This window comes from Lycorma delicatula, chromosome 1, assembly GCF_047948215.1.
Source record: "Lycorma delicatula isolate Av1 chromosome 1, ASM4794821v1, whole genome shotgun sequence".
NCBI classification, from domain to species: Eukaryota; Metazoa; Arthropoda; class Insecta; order Hemiptera; family Fulgoridae; genus Lycorma; species Lycorma delicatula.
The window spans coordinates 360,925,472-360,942,662 of NC_134455.1; positions in this window are offsets into that span (position 1 = coordinate 360,925,472).

Here is a 17,191-nt window from a genome sequence, read left to right on the forward strand (position 1 = left end):
TAGGAAGTTTAAACGAGTTTGATAGTTTTCTTAATAAGAAAGTTATAGCGATAATTTGTTTTTTTTCGGAAAAGCCACCCCGTTTCTCCCCCATGGTCCGATTTTCGCCGTTAAAGAATCCAACTGAGATTTTGGGTCGACGTATTTTTAGGGAACAATTTAAAAGAAGTGATTGTGCAAAATTACGGCAGTATCGTGTCCACAAGAAAGTGATATATATATATATAAATGTAAACTTTTGAGCTGACGGTGATTTTGGGGTATGGGTGATGTGAAACGCGAAGATATATCGAAATTTTCCGGAAGTCGAATCATGGTAATCATTACAGTTACAAAATACAGTACAACAAAAATTGAACATAAGAAATGAACACCCAGTTTGGTTTGTACCAGTGCTTTAAAATACAACATTCTATATTTAGTAAAATCAAAGAAATACAAGATTATGAAGTGATGTAAATAATATTTATATTGTACATTTTTATGCTTAGTATATTGTATAAAATGACTATTATTATATCTGTAATGTTAACACTATTTTGTAACAATATAAAATAATACAAATAATCTTAGTATTAATATTATGAATATAATTATAACTATAAATTTACCCTTAATAAGTTTGCCTTCCTTAGTTTAGATTAGCTCTATTATTGGATTTTACATAAAAAACCAAAAGGTTGTTAAGTTTGGATTAGAAGATTAACTAATTATGTATCATTTAGATGGCAAAAACGTGTTTAGAATAGTGATTAACACATTATTTATCATTATCCTTTCATCTACTTCTTTAAGGAGCTTTTGCTCATTCTGCTATACATATATTTAGGATTTATTAGTTTAGTTAAAATATACACGAAATGTCTTCTGCAAACAAACAGGTCATTTCGGGGTATTACAAAGGTGATACTAGATGGCCTCAGATTATATGATGAATTATCGGTATTAAAGAGCTTTATATTTTTGTTAATACGTAAATCAATACTTTTAACGTAGAGCTGTCTCATTGTTAACACGTTAAATTTCCGGAGTAGGTGAGCTATAGGGTAAAGTCTGAGCCTATTCAAGGCTGCTTTTATTAAGTGTTTTTGAAGCACATATGCTTTATTAAAGTGCATGTTTCTTGCCCCATCCCATGAACATATTCTACACAGCAATATTGACTAGGCATACCAAAGTATACAAGTTTAGAGATACTGTTATTTTTTAGTTTACTAATTTGGTGAAATTTAAGGATTAAGTGTTTAATTATTATGCACACTGTTATAATGTGCGCGTCCCGTTTAAGGTGAGGGTCTATGCAGACACAAATTATATTTTATCTCTTATATAAAAAAATGTCCTGACTGAATCGCTGACTCATAATCAACGTACAACCAAAACTATTGTAGGTAGAGACTTGAAATTTTCAGGGTATCTTCGTATCTTTAAGTAGGCGTGCACTAAAAAAGGATTTTCCGAAATTTTGATTTTAAGGGGTTAAATCGATAAAACCTAAATTTCGTGTTAACAGCGTTATCTGTTGGGCGTAAAAGCAAGATACGCTATACTAAATATTTTACGATTCCATTGCAATGTTTCCGATATGTGTGTCCGCTACAGACTAAAAAACTACTGGACCTATTTATGAGCGGGGAAGAAGGGAGAAAGGGAAAAATCGGAAAAGGGAAATAGGGAAAAATCTAAAAAGGTTAAAGGGAAGAAGGGGAAAATGAAAAAAAGAAAAAAAGGGAAAAGAGAAAAAAGGAAAGAGGAAGGGGGAAAGGGAAATGGGGAAGAGGAAGGGGATTAGATAAATTTAATTAAAATAAAAAATTAGAATTAAATAAAATAATATTAAATTAAATTTAAAATAAATAACTAAATTAAAATGGAATTAAACAATAAAATAAGTAAAGCAAATAATTGAAGATGTTAGATGCAAAAAAGTTGGTTGAGATTAAAAGCGTCGATAAAGCATGGAAATTAAGTAATTCATTACATCTGTCAGATAAGTAATATTATTGCATCGTGTGTGCGCACGCAGAGCGACAGAATGAGTGCGTGAGTGCTCCAGAAGAATGCCGTTAAATTTTACAGCTGTATTTCTCTGTTTAAAATAATGAAAAAAGTTCATTTATCCGGAAAAGGCTTTTTTTTTAAATTAGGAATAACAAAGAATTTTACCATGGTTTCTGCTTAGCGGCAAAATGAACCTATACCGAATTTTATCGAAAACCAACTGGAATCGAATACCGGGAAAGAAGGGAGAAAGGGGAAAATCGGAAAAGGGAAAAAGGAAAAATCGAAAAAGTTAAAAGGGAAGAAGAGGAAAATGGAAAAAAGAAAAAACGGGGAAAAAGAAATGGAAATTTAAAAGAGAGAAAAGAAAAGAGGAAAGAGGAATGGGGAAAGGGAAACAGGAGAAAACGGGAAGGCAGAGCGAAGCGAGCCATGACTCTCTGATCGTGACGGGAAGCGCAAGTACCCATAGAGAACGGGCGAAGCCGCGATGGGGATGCTAGATTTGGGATTGTAATAAATTTTTTTTTTTTATTGGACTTTTATATTAAACTATTTTAATTCATTCATAAAATGGATTGCTATAACAAATATTGTTCAATTTTCTTATCTTCCTTTTTTTGTTTTCCTTTATTTAAGTTTTGGGCAACAATTCAGTATATTGTCGTATATTCCTTCAGTATTTTTCATAAATATTTATATTTACCGTTTTATCAGGATTTAATGAAAATCTAAATATAATATTGTCGATTAAATATTTTTTATTTATAAAAAAATAAGTTTGCTATTAAAAAAGCATTGCGAGTGAAGTTATATCTACATTGTGATCGAAGTCGCGACAGGGTACACTAGTTTTGTATAAAATTATATAAATATTATAATTAATATTTTAAATTATGTTTTGCTGTATTACTTCTTTTATTTTGGACACTAACATGGAGTAAAAGTCGGCTTTTTGCAGTTTTTGAATGCACAGTTAAATTATTTAAGTGAAGAGGCTGCCTACCGTGATTTGTAGAAAAATTTATAAAAACGCTTTTTTCACATTTAAGATTAGTAGATGTTCGTCGAACCAAGCTTTGACACCCGTAAGACCTTCAGCTGGTCTTATAACTTCATCCCATTAGGAGCCCGTGAAAATCAAGCCAGTGTCATCAGCGAAACATATCACAGTTTTTTTTGTTTTAGTAAGTTACTCGTTTACACAACAAAATAAGATACGGGGATAAGATTGATCCCTCTGGTACGTCATATTCAATCAAGTGTTTTATGCTGGCATTTTTGTCGATCCTATTTGCAATCTATTTTTTAGGTAACTTGTAAATAATTTCAAACTACTTAATTTTTGTAGCAGCTTTGAATGAGGAACATGTCAAAGGCTTTTCCCAGATCTAAAAATACTACTATACTTTTTTTATTATCCTTAAAGTTATTAATACGGACCCGATAAGATGATTTATCGCATTCTGGATGTTTTTATTTGGTTGAAATCTATATTGATTTGCCTGTATTATATTGAATTTACTTAAATATTTCGTCACTCGTGATTTGTTACTTTTTTTCATAACTTTAGACAGACCGTTTAACAACCTTATAGGACGGTAATTTGTGGGAGTACAACGATCTTCCTACTTGAAGAGTGGGATAATATTAGCGATTTTAAATTTATTTGAAAAACATCCTACGACAGTGATTCCCAAACTGCGTGCCGCGGCGCCCCGGCTTCTTCACAGAGGCGCTACGAAATATTGTAAAAGCTTCATAATTAATTGAACCAAGCAATTTATAATTATTGATTTAAGTAAAAAAATAATGAGAATACACGAGTTTTATTTATTTTTATCTTTTACTTACGAGTAGTCATACTTTTACTTAGGGTAGGGGGCCATAGAAAAAGTTTAATTGAAAAAGGGCGCCGCGACTCGGAAAAGTTTGAGAACCGCTGCCCGACGATACAACATTTATTTATTAATTCTTTAGTACGCTTAGCTATATATAGAGAGATTTTTTTTTTAAGAGTATGTTTTTGAAACCATCAACACCAGGTGCTGAATTATTTTTTAGAAGAGTAATTAATTTAATTTATAATTGTTTTGTTTTGTTTTGACTTGCCACGTAAGAAATGGTTAACGTTAAACAGAATACGAACTCAGCATGGTAGGGGCGCCTATTTCCTGTATAAATGTGGTAAAATACCGACGCCCCTTTGTGAGTGTGGTGAAAATCAAACTGTTAAACACATCACAGAAGTTTGCCCTAGAACAGCTTATGAAGGGACTCCTGAAAATTTCCTGATGGAGACTAGAATCAATAGCTTATATTAATTTGTTTGTAATTTTTGACAGCAATTGGTGTTGTGTCTTGGTGCCATACGCTAAATAAATAAATATTTATGATTTCGTTTTCATTTGTGGCGAACAGAAAAAGGGAACCGTGAGTTTCCATATCCGCGCCAGGTTGATGATTGTAATGCATAACATGACATATTTGCATTTAATAACTTTTCCGCAAATTCCTTACCTACTTGAACAAAATGGTAATTTAAAATTTCAGGGTCTATTTCTGGAATAATTTTTTTCAATATTTAATAGTTCATTTATACAGTCCCACGTCTTTTTACGGTTTCCTTAAGCTTGTAAAATTTTACTTTTATAATAGTCGTGTGCTTTTTAAAAATAATTGCTGTGTTAATATTTCTGTACTTTTTATATTTCGATTTTAAATTGTATTGATAGGTTGTTTGAGTTTTTTTTATAATTTATCACGATTTCTTACAGACGTGACTAAGCCGATAGTTATCCAGTTTTTAATATCTGTATTTGTATATTATATTTTTTTACGAGTTTAATTTTTTATGTGATCGGTCAGTTTATTCAACAAAGAATTTAGCATATCATCAACATCTATTCATGACCCAACAATATTCTCTCACTTTTCTACTTTAAGATTTTCTACTAACACATAATTATCTAATTCTTGATTAAATGACTGCTCTTTAGTATTGTAATAACAAAAATACTGATTAATAATAACAAAGATTAAAACTGTTATACCATTACTACTATCACTATGTATTCTATTTTATAATTGAAAATAATTTCTATAAAGAATTAGCTAAAGTAGTGGCTCAGTTAAGGAGTACGTAATTTATTACTGAAATCACTGAAAATAGCTAGTCTAAACAATTATGACTAATGCTAATAATACAAAAGACATTATAATGTTCGTCCACAACGAAAATAGAGCTCTAAAGAATGCACTAGCGGCGATCTACTATCGCAACTGAAAACATTATCCAAGATTAATAATTCAAAACTGACAGCTATTATTTATTAATTACTACATGTTAACCATTTTTTTAAATTTGATTTTAATTTCTTCATTTAAAAAATTTATTTGTATTTACACAATTATTATAATACATGAAATACATTTTATGCGTATAATTACTTAAACATTAAAGCATTACTAAATAAAATTTAATGACATCGTTAGCTGAGATAAAATTATTTAAATATAAATAATGACTTTTGAAATCAGTAACTTTAACAAATTTAATCAGTTGCTAACCTCTGCAGAATCGGTAGGCCTAAATATTCACAGTTCACAAAACAAATTTCTGATAAAAGAACCTGCTCTGAAGTGAAACCTATGTAATGCAAAAAAACCGCATCGAAATCGGTCCAGTAGTTTTCAGGAAAGTGGTAACACACACGCACACAACCTCTTATCCTAAACGCATATATTGTCTCCATTCCGTCGTGGGTAGAAAAATATGTAGTATATAGACATAGTTACTTACTGGTTCAAATTAACCTTTGCATGCTAACTACTTTACTTTTTTCGAACTCGGGACCTCCGGATGGAAAGCCGGGACGCTGACACTAGCGTCAAGAAGGCCGGCTGCTTGCTACCTACTAAATCTGATTAAAATCAAGTAAAAAAATAGTTGATACATTAAAGAATGACCACTTTTGATTGGTAAGTGGATAAAAAGTGTAGGTTTTTGAGTGGTTGAACACCTGTATCATCAGTTTCATTACGAAACTGTAATTATGTGGTTCCAGCCACATAATTCAAATGTTATAATACAACCGTAGAAAAAAAAAATAATATGCGATTAAAAATATTATAAAATTCCTACCTTTGTAGGATAATCTATGTGTACATGAACGGTATTAAAACCTCACTAAATTGATATCACTTAAAAGATTGACTTAAATGTAAAAGGAATACAAAAGTAGAAGTAACTTGATTACTTATCTTGCTAATAAATATTTTTATCACGTACAATAGTTAACATGTCACAATATAACCTAATTATTTTTAATATTATGCCATTATTTTTATTAAAATAATAATTGCTAATTGTTGCTTACTAGTAAGGATTTTTACATTTATTCTTATCACATATCTTAATTAACGTGTCATAATATATCAGCCTAATTATTTTAAATAATATGCCATTTTAATTATTGCGTAATATAGCTTAACACTTAAGTACGGATATTTTCAATTATTTCTGTACCTCCAAATCTGTATATCTAGAATAAAAAATTCTATCATATCGTAGTTGTCTAGAGATTTATCAGAACTTATAAAACAGGAGATTAATTACTTACTTGTACGAAGTAAAGGAAGTATTGGGATAGCGAAAAATTTCGGTTTTCAGATATCAACGGAAATATCCGTTTTGACCATCCCTGAATCCATTTTGATTAGTTTCGGCGTGACGTCTGTACGTATGCATCTCGCATAACTCAAAAACAATTAGCCGTAGGAATGAAATTTTGGATTTAGAACTGTTGTAACATCTAGTTGACCACTTCCCTTTTTGATTGCAATTGACTTGACCAAAAATATCCAAAAAAGCCCAAAATCCAAAGAATCTGAATTTTTTATTTTTTCATAACTGTAGTAATAAGCCCTCATTGAAAGCTTCTCAATGCTATATCATAAGTGGTACTTATTTTAATTGGTTCCAGAGTTATAGCTAAATAAAATTTTAATTAATGAAATATTTTTATCTTATAAGAGGAAGGCACATCGGTTTGAATTCGACTTCATTTCCTTTTTTTTTTAACTTTTTTTTTAAATTTAAATATATTGCTTTATTAATAATTGTTAACCTGCGATTGTAAAAAAAAACTTTTATAATAAATAATAATTTAACAGTAACAATAAAAAAAAATGAACTAAGTCAGAAGTTATTAGTGAAATAAAATTTTATGTACTTTTAAAAAATGTTTATATCTAATTTAATAGGCATTATTACACATATGTGCATATGTAATAGTTTAGGCGAAACATTTGATTATTTAATATTTATTGAAAATTATAATTTAGAATCTTATTACTTTTGGATTTTCTAATTTAATTTCTGTTTTATTTTATTTAATTATTCTGGAATTTCTGTTTAATTTCATCTACATTAAAGTTAACTACAGAGTGAATGAAAAATAGACCATCACAAGAACAGTATATACACTGACGCATACATGCCAGATCTTTAATAAATTTGCTAAAAATTCTTATTTTTAGTTCATTACTCTTCTGATGTTGTCGGATAATATTCTCCCAAAGTCGTAATTTATCATCTTTTCGTTTATTTGTTTTTTGTTGCCAATCATTTAATCGCTCTTTGGCTCGATATAATTCTTCTGATCTTAATACAAATTAAGATCAGAGATCTAGACTTGTTTTCAAATTTTATCTCCCTTTATATTCACCATCCTCTCTTAATCTTTTATTCTTTCCTTAGTCGTAAATTTTTGTTCCTCTTTATATTTATAATCTTCTCTTAATGTTTTTATTTTACGAGGGTTTCTCATAATCTATTTACTTTAGAGATTGGTATCGGGTGATTTTTTTTTTTAATTTTAGTTGTCATTTCCACCCCCAACTGTGCTTATCTGTGTTTGTGGACATATACTGGAGAAGGTCCGAGTAAGTAAATATTTCGGTCTTTCACTGACGTATTTGGTATGCGTCTACATTCCCGGAGAATATTGATATTCTCTAATTTCGGTCTTTCACAGTAACATATGTATGTGTGTACTGTTAATAAAATTATTTAACAAACTGAGAAAAATTAAGATAATCAAATGCTTCTACCTCAAGACTATTCGGTATCAGATTACCACATCATCAAACCCTCATGGAGGAGGTAATTAAAAAAACTTTTTAAAAGTGGCCTATAGTCAGGCTTTTTGTTCAAAAGTCGCCTTCTTTTCTAATGGTACAATCAAACTGTAAAATAGGGACTAAATTTACGGTTACGTATGCTACTAAATGTATCTTTTTTGTTCTTTGGCTCTAGTCTTAAATCGACTATTTAATCTAATCAAAGAGATATAACAAACTAAATTCATGATATTATTTTTTGAACACCCAGAATATGAAGTAAATAAAATTTGAATTTGAGAGAAAAGGAATATTTAAAAATTTAATATACAAGAAATTTTTATTAGTATATTTTTTAAATTTGGAACCGATCGATTACTTTTAAATAATAGGTAATTCATATAGCGAAAATATCAAAAGATTTTATTCACTCTGCTATATGTAGGAAAAGGAAAACTGTGCATTTACTCGGTAAATCACTGACTTTAGATTAAATTATGTAACGCGGGCATCAGGTCGGGTCATTCGTTTAGAGGTTTTTAAGTTACTAACTTTACTCTTTCAATAGGAATTATAAAAAATAAGCTATTCTTTATTTTTTACTTTTATTCGAAAGCGATGTTAAAAATACTCGTTTTGTAATTTTTTGTTAGGTAATATATATTATTTTATCGAGTGTTAATTGTTTTTTCATTTATTTAGGATAACATATTTTATACAGATTGACCCACGAGGAAACCGAAATACTTGTACATCCCAGCTGTATACCCTTTCTCAAAATTATGTAAAAACGTTCACATAGGTCTGGAAACTGTTAGTTAGCTAGTTACAGTTAGTGGAAGATTTCACCCGGAATTCAGCTTTCCCGGTGAAATTAGGTCGTACTGATATTTTTAGTACGTTAATTGAGGGACAAAATTAATAATGATTTCCTATGGTTTTTGATCTGAAAAATTCAATAAAATATATTCCAGAACTTTATTACCAGTAGTTTTTATGATGTCAAAAGTAAAACTGAAAAATTCATTGTCTGAAACCTGTTTTTACGGAATTTCGATTTTGAGATTATAACGGAAATATCCAGTTTGACCATCCCTGAATCCATTTTGACTAGTTTCCGCGTGACGTCTGTACGTACGTACGTATCTCGCATAACTGAAAAACGATTAGCCGTAGAATGTTGAAATTTTGGATTAAGGACTGTTGTAACATCTAGTAGTGCACCTCACCTTTTGAATGCAATCAATTGGACCAAAAGTTTCTATAAAAGCCCAAAATCCAAAGAATCTGGATTTTGGACTTTATCTTTACTGAAGTAATAAGCTCTCATTCAGAGGTTTTCAACGATATATCATGAGTGGTACTTATTTTCATTAGTTTCCAGAGTTATAGTCAAATAAAATTTTAATTAATGGAATGTTTGGATCTTACAAGGGGAAGGCACATCGGTTTGAAACCGGCTTCATCTTCTCTTTTTTTTTAAATTTAAATATATCGATTTATTAATAATAAATTTAAATATTTATTAAAGATTATTAAAATAAATTTTACAAAAAAAAAAAGCTGAAGTTATTAGTGAACTAAAATTTTATGTACTTGTCAGTTAAAAAAAAAAAGTGTATGTAATTTAATAGGCGTAGAAGGAAGTCATGTGGTGTCATGAATTCATCAATTCTTTCTTTTACAGATCTTTAAAGAAAAGAGAGAAGGAAATTTTCAATCTGGCGGTTTATTTTAATCTTTATAATATATATATAAAATATTCAAGTTTTAAATACTACCAGATAGATTTTTTTTGATAGTAACGTCTGAAGTTCTTTTAAATTTTTATACGTAATTTAATTAAAAATTAGAAGTATCACAATCTGCATTTAATAATTATTATTATTTTTTTAATATATATTTGTATTATCTTTGGACTATTATATCTACCAAAGACTATTATATCTACTATTATATCTACAAAGGTAGTAATGTCAAAATGTTATAACATATAATGTTATGTTTAGATATCAAAATTTTGATATTTAAACTAACCTCATATATTTCAACACCGGAAATCGAACCAGGGATCTCTCTGCACGAAATGCTGAGATACTACCCACTCAATCACACAGGTCAGGCAAGAAATTTGGTTAGAAAATTTGTGATAACTCTTTTATGTAAAAGACAACTGTTTTAACTTTACGTTTCATGTATAAAGGTGAGAAAAGAAATAATAGTAAACATACTACTGCATAGTAAACAGACTTCGCTCATTAGTTTTCTATGTTCGGTTGGCCTTTTCCCCTACATTTCTTTTCTTTTTCCAATAGTCAGGTTCTGGTTTCTGCGTTTATTTCAATCGGGTTTTTTTTATAAAGTTACATTATTGTATTAATAATGTAAAATTATAAAGTATACAAATCATACAAAAAAGTATGTATTGATTAACAAAAAAATCTGACAACATAATTGTAATACTTCCTAGCATTGGTTATTTATTTTGGTATAGTGAAAAAATAATTATATGCGAAAAAAGTTATATAAGCTTTCTTTTTTGGGATGGGAGAAATTTATGTTGAAAGTTTATTGTAAAATTATCATTATATATTTTAATAATCCATAAAAAGTATCGAAAAATCGGGTGGGGCTGTGTCGAGGCGCACGGCCGTTGGTTTAACGTGAAACGTTACAGACCTTGGATGAAGTTCCTTCGAGCTATAGACCGACCAATGGGAGAGCCACCATCGTATTTTTTTTTTTTTTGTTGAACGAAACTGAAAGTCTCCAATAGAAAATTTTAGTTCCTTCATTTGGCCAACTGTATAGATAAATTGGCGTGTCTGTATGTCAGCGAGTCACTTTTAGTGTATTTGAATGAAATAAACACGAGACACTGACTGCGTACTAAATTTAATTTTAACATAAAACAGACACTAAGTGGTACATGATATTTATTTCAACTAATATTCGTAGACAATTTTGTTCAACATTGGTCTGTGATATGAGAGGTAAGAGACATAAGGCATATCAACATCAATGTTGGGTGAACGTACAAGATGTCGATGGTGATGTTGCCCAGTGTTGTTGGTTCTGTGGGCACGTAGTTGAGGCCGGTCAGTCTTCATGAAGTCAACGAGGGAGCTGTTGTGTTGTGGATCGTTACTGAAATCGCCACAGAGAACGATCGGAGCCTTCAAGTCTGTTCGAGAGCTTGGTAATAATTTCTACTTGCTACTTACAGGTACTAACTACATAAACGAAATGCCACTACATTTTTGCCGGGGAATTTAGTCTGAAGAACGGGAGTGTTGCGAGCTACCGCTTGCTTTAAATTTCTGTCGAACCAAATTCGTTTGTTGACAAACGCTGCAAGATAGACCAAACGGATTGTTTTCAAATACCGTTAGGAAGCGTTTTTCCGCTGCACGCCAATGACTGATGTTGATATCTATCAGCCCGGGGATGTCTTCGACAGATGTACGAGTGATATCTTCACTCGTTATGTCCACTAGTTTGGGTACAGCAGCGGTAGAATTGCTCGCGCCGTCGGGGTCGTTCACCGAGCGCGCCGTGCCAGATTTGCGACGCTCCCGAAACAGTCTCGCTCGCTCGGCATCGGACATTGGGGTAACTGTGCGTGGCCCATAACCTCCCCTTTCCAGTTTTTGGAATCAATTAATTTAAAAAAATTAAAAAGCGGAAGCATAAATTTTACTTTGATAATTAGCTTTAGATAATGGAAACAATAAAAATACCTCGCATATTACCAATAAGGTGCGTGCAAAAAAATTGGGTTTGGAAACTGATGAAGTAATTAAAAAACGTTTTTAAGGATGATGAATTGATCTTGACTGTGGCTAATTGCCAATGTTCTAAAGAACAGATGCACTATTTTGCTATCACCTCATGTAGATTTTGTTCTGCTAGATGATAATTTTTATACGTCTATGGCACTGCTCAGGAAGCGAATAAGTAATTTTGGCATTAAATGAAAAGAAATCTCCTAGTGTTGATTTATTGAGTTTCAGATATGCAGTTTGTGGGTGATGAGATAAGTACGAGGGTAAGTTAATTATTATCCGCAATGTAGTTACAAATTTTATTGCAATACAAATAGGAAACTTACATATACATCATTTTTCAACATAGTCCCCTTGTATTTCAACGCAATTGGTCCATCGTTGCACAAGCTTCCTGATGCCCTCATAAAAGAAGGTTTTCAGCTGAGCTGCGAGCCAGGAATGCATCGCTTCTTTCACTGTTTCATCCGAGGTAAATCGACGGCTCCTTAATGCCTCTTTGAGTGGACCAAACAAGTGGTAGTCAGAAGGGGCAAGATCAAGACTATACGGAGGATGAGCCAGTACTTCAAAGTGAGTTTCTGGAGCGTTTCAGCAGTGTGGGCAGCAGTGTGTGGACCGGCATTGTCGTGCAACAACGCAACACCTATCGACAGCAGTTCTTGGCGTTTGCTTCGAATTGCAGGCTTCAGCTTGCTAGTAAACATCTCACTGTAACGCGCACTGTTTATTGTCGTACCCCTTTCCTCATAATGTTCCAGTACTGGGCCTTGTGAATCCCAAAAAACCGTAAGCATCTTTTTACCTGCGGACGGTTGGGTCTTGAACTTTAATTTGGAGGTTTCCATTCCGTACCCTGCAGTTTACTCTCAGACTCGTAATGAAGGATCCGTGTTTCGTCACCAGTGATGATTCTGTCTAAGAAGATGTCCTGTTCGTTATCATAGCGATCCAGATGTTTTTGGGAGATGTCCAAGCGCGTTTGTTTATGCAATTGTAAGAGTTATTTTGGAACCAATCTTGCACATACTTTATGAAACCCAAGTCTGTTGTGAATTACTTCGTAAGCAGAACCATGACTAATTTGCAGACGATATGCCACTTCATAGATAGTTACTCGTCTGTCTAAGAAAACCATGTCACGTGCACGCATGTTTTCCTCATTTGTGGCTTTAAACTGTCGCACGGCTCCTTCGTCGTGCGTAACACTTGTGCGAACATTTTTGAATTTTTCAATCAATTCATAGACACTTCGTTGTGGCAACACACTGTTCCCGTACTGTACCGAAAATCTTCGATGAATTTCGGCCCCTGATGCACCTTCCGACCACAAAAAACGGATCACTGAACGTTGCTCTTCTTTGGTGTAAACGGACAACGGAGCAGCCATGGTTAACGCCAGGGCAACGATAATGGAATTAACCTAGCAGCATCAAACTTGCATAGACATAGCAATTAAACAAAGCATGCGTCATCAACGCAACACGACAGTACTACCAACATAAAAAAAAAAAAACTAAATTGCGGATAATAATTGACTTACCCTCGTATCTTGATTTGTAAATTTATTAATGCTTCAGTTAAAGAAGGTATTATTCATTATATTACAAAAACTGTTATAGTTCGCCTGATTTACAAATCAGGTTTTCACGGTGATGAGTCAAACAATAGGCCAATTTGTATTCTTTATTTTCTGGATAAAGGTTTTGAACGGTGTATACATAAAAGATTATATATATATATATATATATATATATATATATATATGCTGAAGAAAATGGATTTCTTGGAAGGAGTTAGTATTCAAGAAGGTCCTGGGAGTAAATAAACTCTTTTCATTTTTATCTAACTATATAAACGGGAGTTTGGATAAGGGAAACAACGTTTTAATTTTGTTTATAGATTTTTCTAAATCATTTAATGCCCTTTCTCATTCACTATTATTGAGAAAGCTTAATCAATCGGGATTGGTTGATTTGTGCTTACTTGGTTTCAGAGCTATTTATCTAACCACAATTTCTGTGTAAAAGTTGGTAAAAAACTAAGTCATAAAGTTCACGTTGATAGGTCCCTCAGGGGTCCATCTTAGTACCTTTGTTATAGTCAATTAGTGTAATTGGTAGCAATAAATTTTTAAAATTTTGTAGGTTGTACCAGTTCGCAGATGATGTTGCTCAAGTCATAGCAAATGCGTCCAATGAACATCCTCCTGTATTTCATCTGCAAAAAGATCTTGATTCACTGTTACATTGGGCTCATGATAAAGACTTTAATTATTAATGAAAAAGAGATAGTTGTAATCCACATTCGTTGCCCAAAATCAGTAATTAAAGAAAAATTATTTTTATAAACACATACTTGTATTTGCTTGCAAAATTCTTCACCTTCCTCAAATTAGAATTATTTCTGCTTGATTGCGTAGTAAATGATGTAAAATGTATTATTTACAGTCTCGTTTTCCTAATTATGTTTTAAAAATTGTATATTATAAATTATTTGGGTCAATCTTAAGATATGGTATTACTGCTTGGGACATGCTTAGGATTGGTATTTTAAATGTAAACTGTTCCACTCAAAGACAAGTAATGAAAACTATTCTAAAAGTCTATAACAATAGACATATTCAAACAAATATCCAAGATTTCCATATCAAAGAGTTAGCACATTTCTATCACCCAGAAGTCTGTTGTACTGAAATCTTTTCTCATGAAACTGTTCAAAAATAAAAGAATACAAACTATGAAACACATCTTATTTATATACTGGCCTCATAACAAGTATGGCTAATGTATGTTATCATATCTTATCCCAAAGATTTTCTTAGATTTGTCACCAGACACATTATTAAATTTCGTTTCTATGAAGTTGAAGGAAGAGATTCTTAATTTTAGTTTAACAAATTAATTATTTTAAAGTAAGATGAAAGAGATAATTGGAGAGCAGAATATTAATGTTTATGAGGATAAGGATATATTTCTGTTTTGTTTATGTTAATTAATCATTAATTAAGAGTTTTGTTTTTATGTTTTATTTTTCAATGGAATATTTTATTTCTTCGTTTTAACTCTGTATTTGTTATTTACACGAAAACCCCTGACAAAATGCTGTGTCAGTTTAGGGGATACTATAAAAATATAAATTAGATGAAATAAATGTTAAAAAAAAATCATTATTAATATTTTTAAGTGTTATGATGATTTTTAATGGTATTCAACAGAGATACTTTTAAAAGTTTCCTTTGAGAAGACTGGGTAGAGTTTTAAATTCTTGTAGTAAAGATATATCTATCACTAAAATCTGATACTCTAGGAGAAATTTAAAAGAAATTGGCATTTTTGTGCTTTAAATCTTACAGAAATGCAGGATTACATAAATTATGCAACAAATAAAAATAAAATGCAAACAAAATTTGCATAATCCACTACAAATTTTGCTGTATATCAATGTTATTGTTCATTTCTTTTTCTGAAAAATGAGGTCTACCTCCTAAGCACAAAAATAAGAGTTTTAATGTTAGATGTCTTTTTTATTTGCAATACGTATTCATCAATTCATATTCTTACAGAATATTAATAGAAAATAAAAATAAATGTGTATTAGAAGAAAAAAATTAAATGTGTAATGAAATTAGTAATAAGAATTGTAATATTGTATTCAATAATTATGAAAAAAGAAAAATACTGACATGGCAATTACTAATGCTAAATGGTTTTCTATATCTTGTGAAACAAATCCGTTCCTCAGTTCTAAATGATAAACTCGATTCACTGCTTTCACTTCAATATTAATGATATTTTGAGCAGAACAAACTGAAGGAACACAGAGAGAGTAAGTGAAACTCCTCTCTTCACAGAGAGGAACACAGTGAAATTTCTTTTAATGATATATGATGTTGAAGAGGTGAAGGTGTGTCATTCAGCTTCATAATACAATATTGTCCAACAAATTTGATCTGTGAACTACTTCTACACATTCATCATAAGAATCCATTTCTTGAATATTTTCTGTCAAGAAGCCTGGTGGTATGCCAAATGATGATGCATCATACACTACAAAAGAATATATACGTGTATAAATTATGTTGCATGATAACTTGACAATTAAGCTTATTATCAGGGCTTTTGAAAATAAAGATAAATACAGAATTACACAGTAGACATAGTAGTTAATTAATTTACTTTTATTCGTGCAGTTTGCAACAATCCTCAATAAAAGTCTCTATGAAGACTGATATAGAATTTTGCAGCATGTGAAAAATGCTCCAACCTCTATCTTTTTCTGTTTAGCCTACTGTATTAATATTGTATTATATTCGAGCGCTGATAATGTCACTTCATTTTGTGTCTAGGAGGTGCGAATGTAGTTCTATAGCTGCAATACGCACGTATTTTATTAAAAAGATGAGAATTGATAAAATCTTTGATGAAAAAATAACACCAAATCGTTCCTGGTAATTGAACATACAAGCAGCTGATCTAGCTGTCAGTTTGCTTATCACAATACCGAGTTGAATTTAATTAACAATGTAACACCAAATTTAATTAAATATGAAAAGAATGGGATTAATAATCATAATTCTTAACCGTAACTGGTTTGAAATTACTACGTATTCATAAATTTAAATTAATCTTTAGTTACATTAATTAGAATTTGTTATTAACTTACGAAGATTTATAAATAACTTTTAAGTATACATATTTTGCTTTTGATATTTTAATTAATTATAATTGTAATTCATTTGTTCAATGGATTATTAACTTATATTAATGACAGAATGCATTATTTACGGAATATATTTTTAATTTTTCAATAATACATCAAACAGTATATTTCTGTGACAATAGGTTATTAGCAATAAGTTCTGACGTTTCATTAATATCGATCGGTGTTAAAGACATTTATTTCTCAGAAACCGACATAATTAACAAAAGGAAAAACACTAAACAGCGTAAGAGAAACGTAGTTACCTAGTGGTGTAATTTCAAATTAATCTCTGCTTGCTAACCAAACTTTTTTTTTGAACCCGGGATCTCTTGACAAAAGGACGAGACGCTACCACTGGCACCACGAGGCCGATTGCTTGCTATCTACTAAACCGGATAAAAAGCAAGTAAAAAACAGCTGATACAATAAACAATACCAGCTTCTAAACTTAACAGTAAACATAAAGAGTGACTTAACTGTAAAAGGAATACAAAATTAGATAAAACTTTCAGATTTTGTTATCAAATATTTTTATCACATATTGCAATATGACACAATATAGTTGCCTAATTATTTTT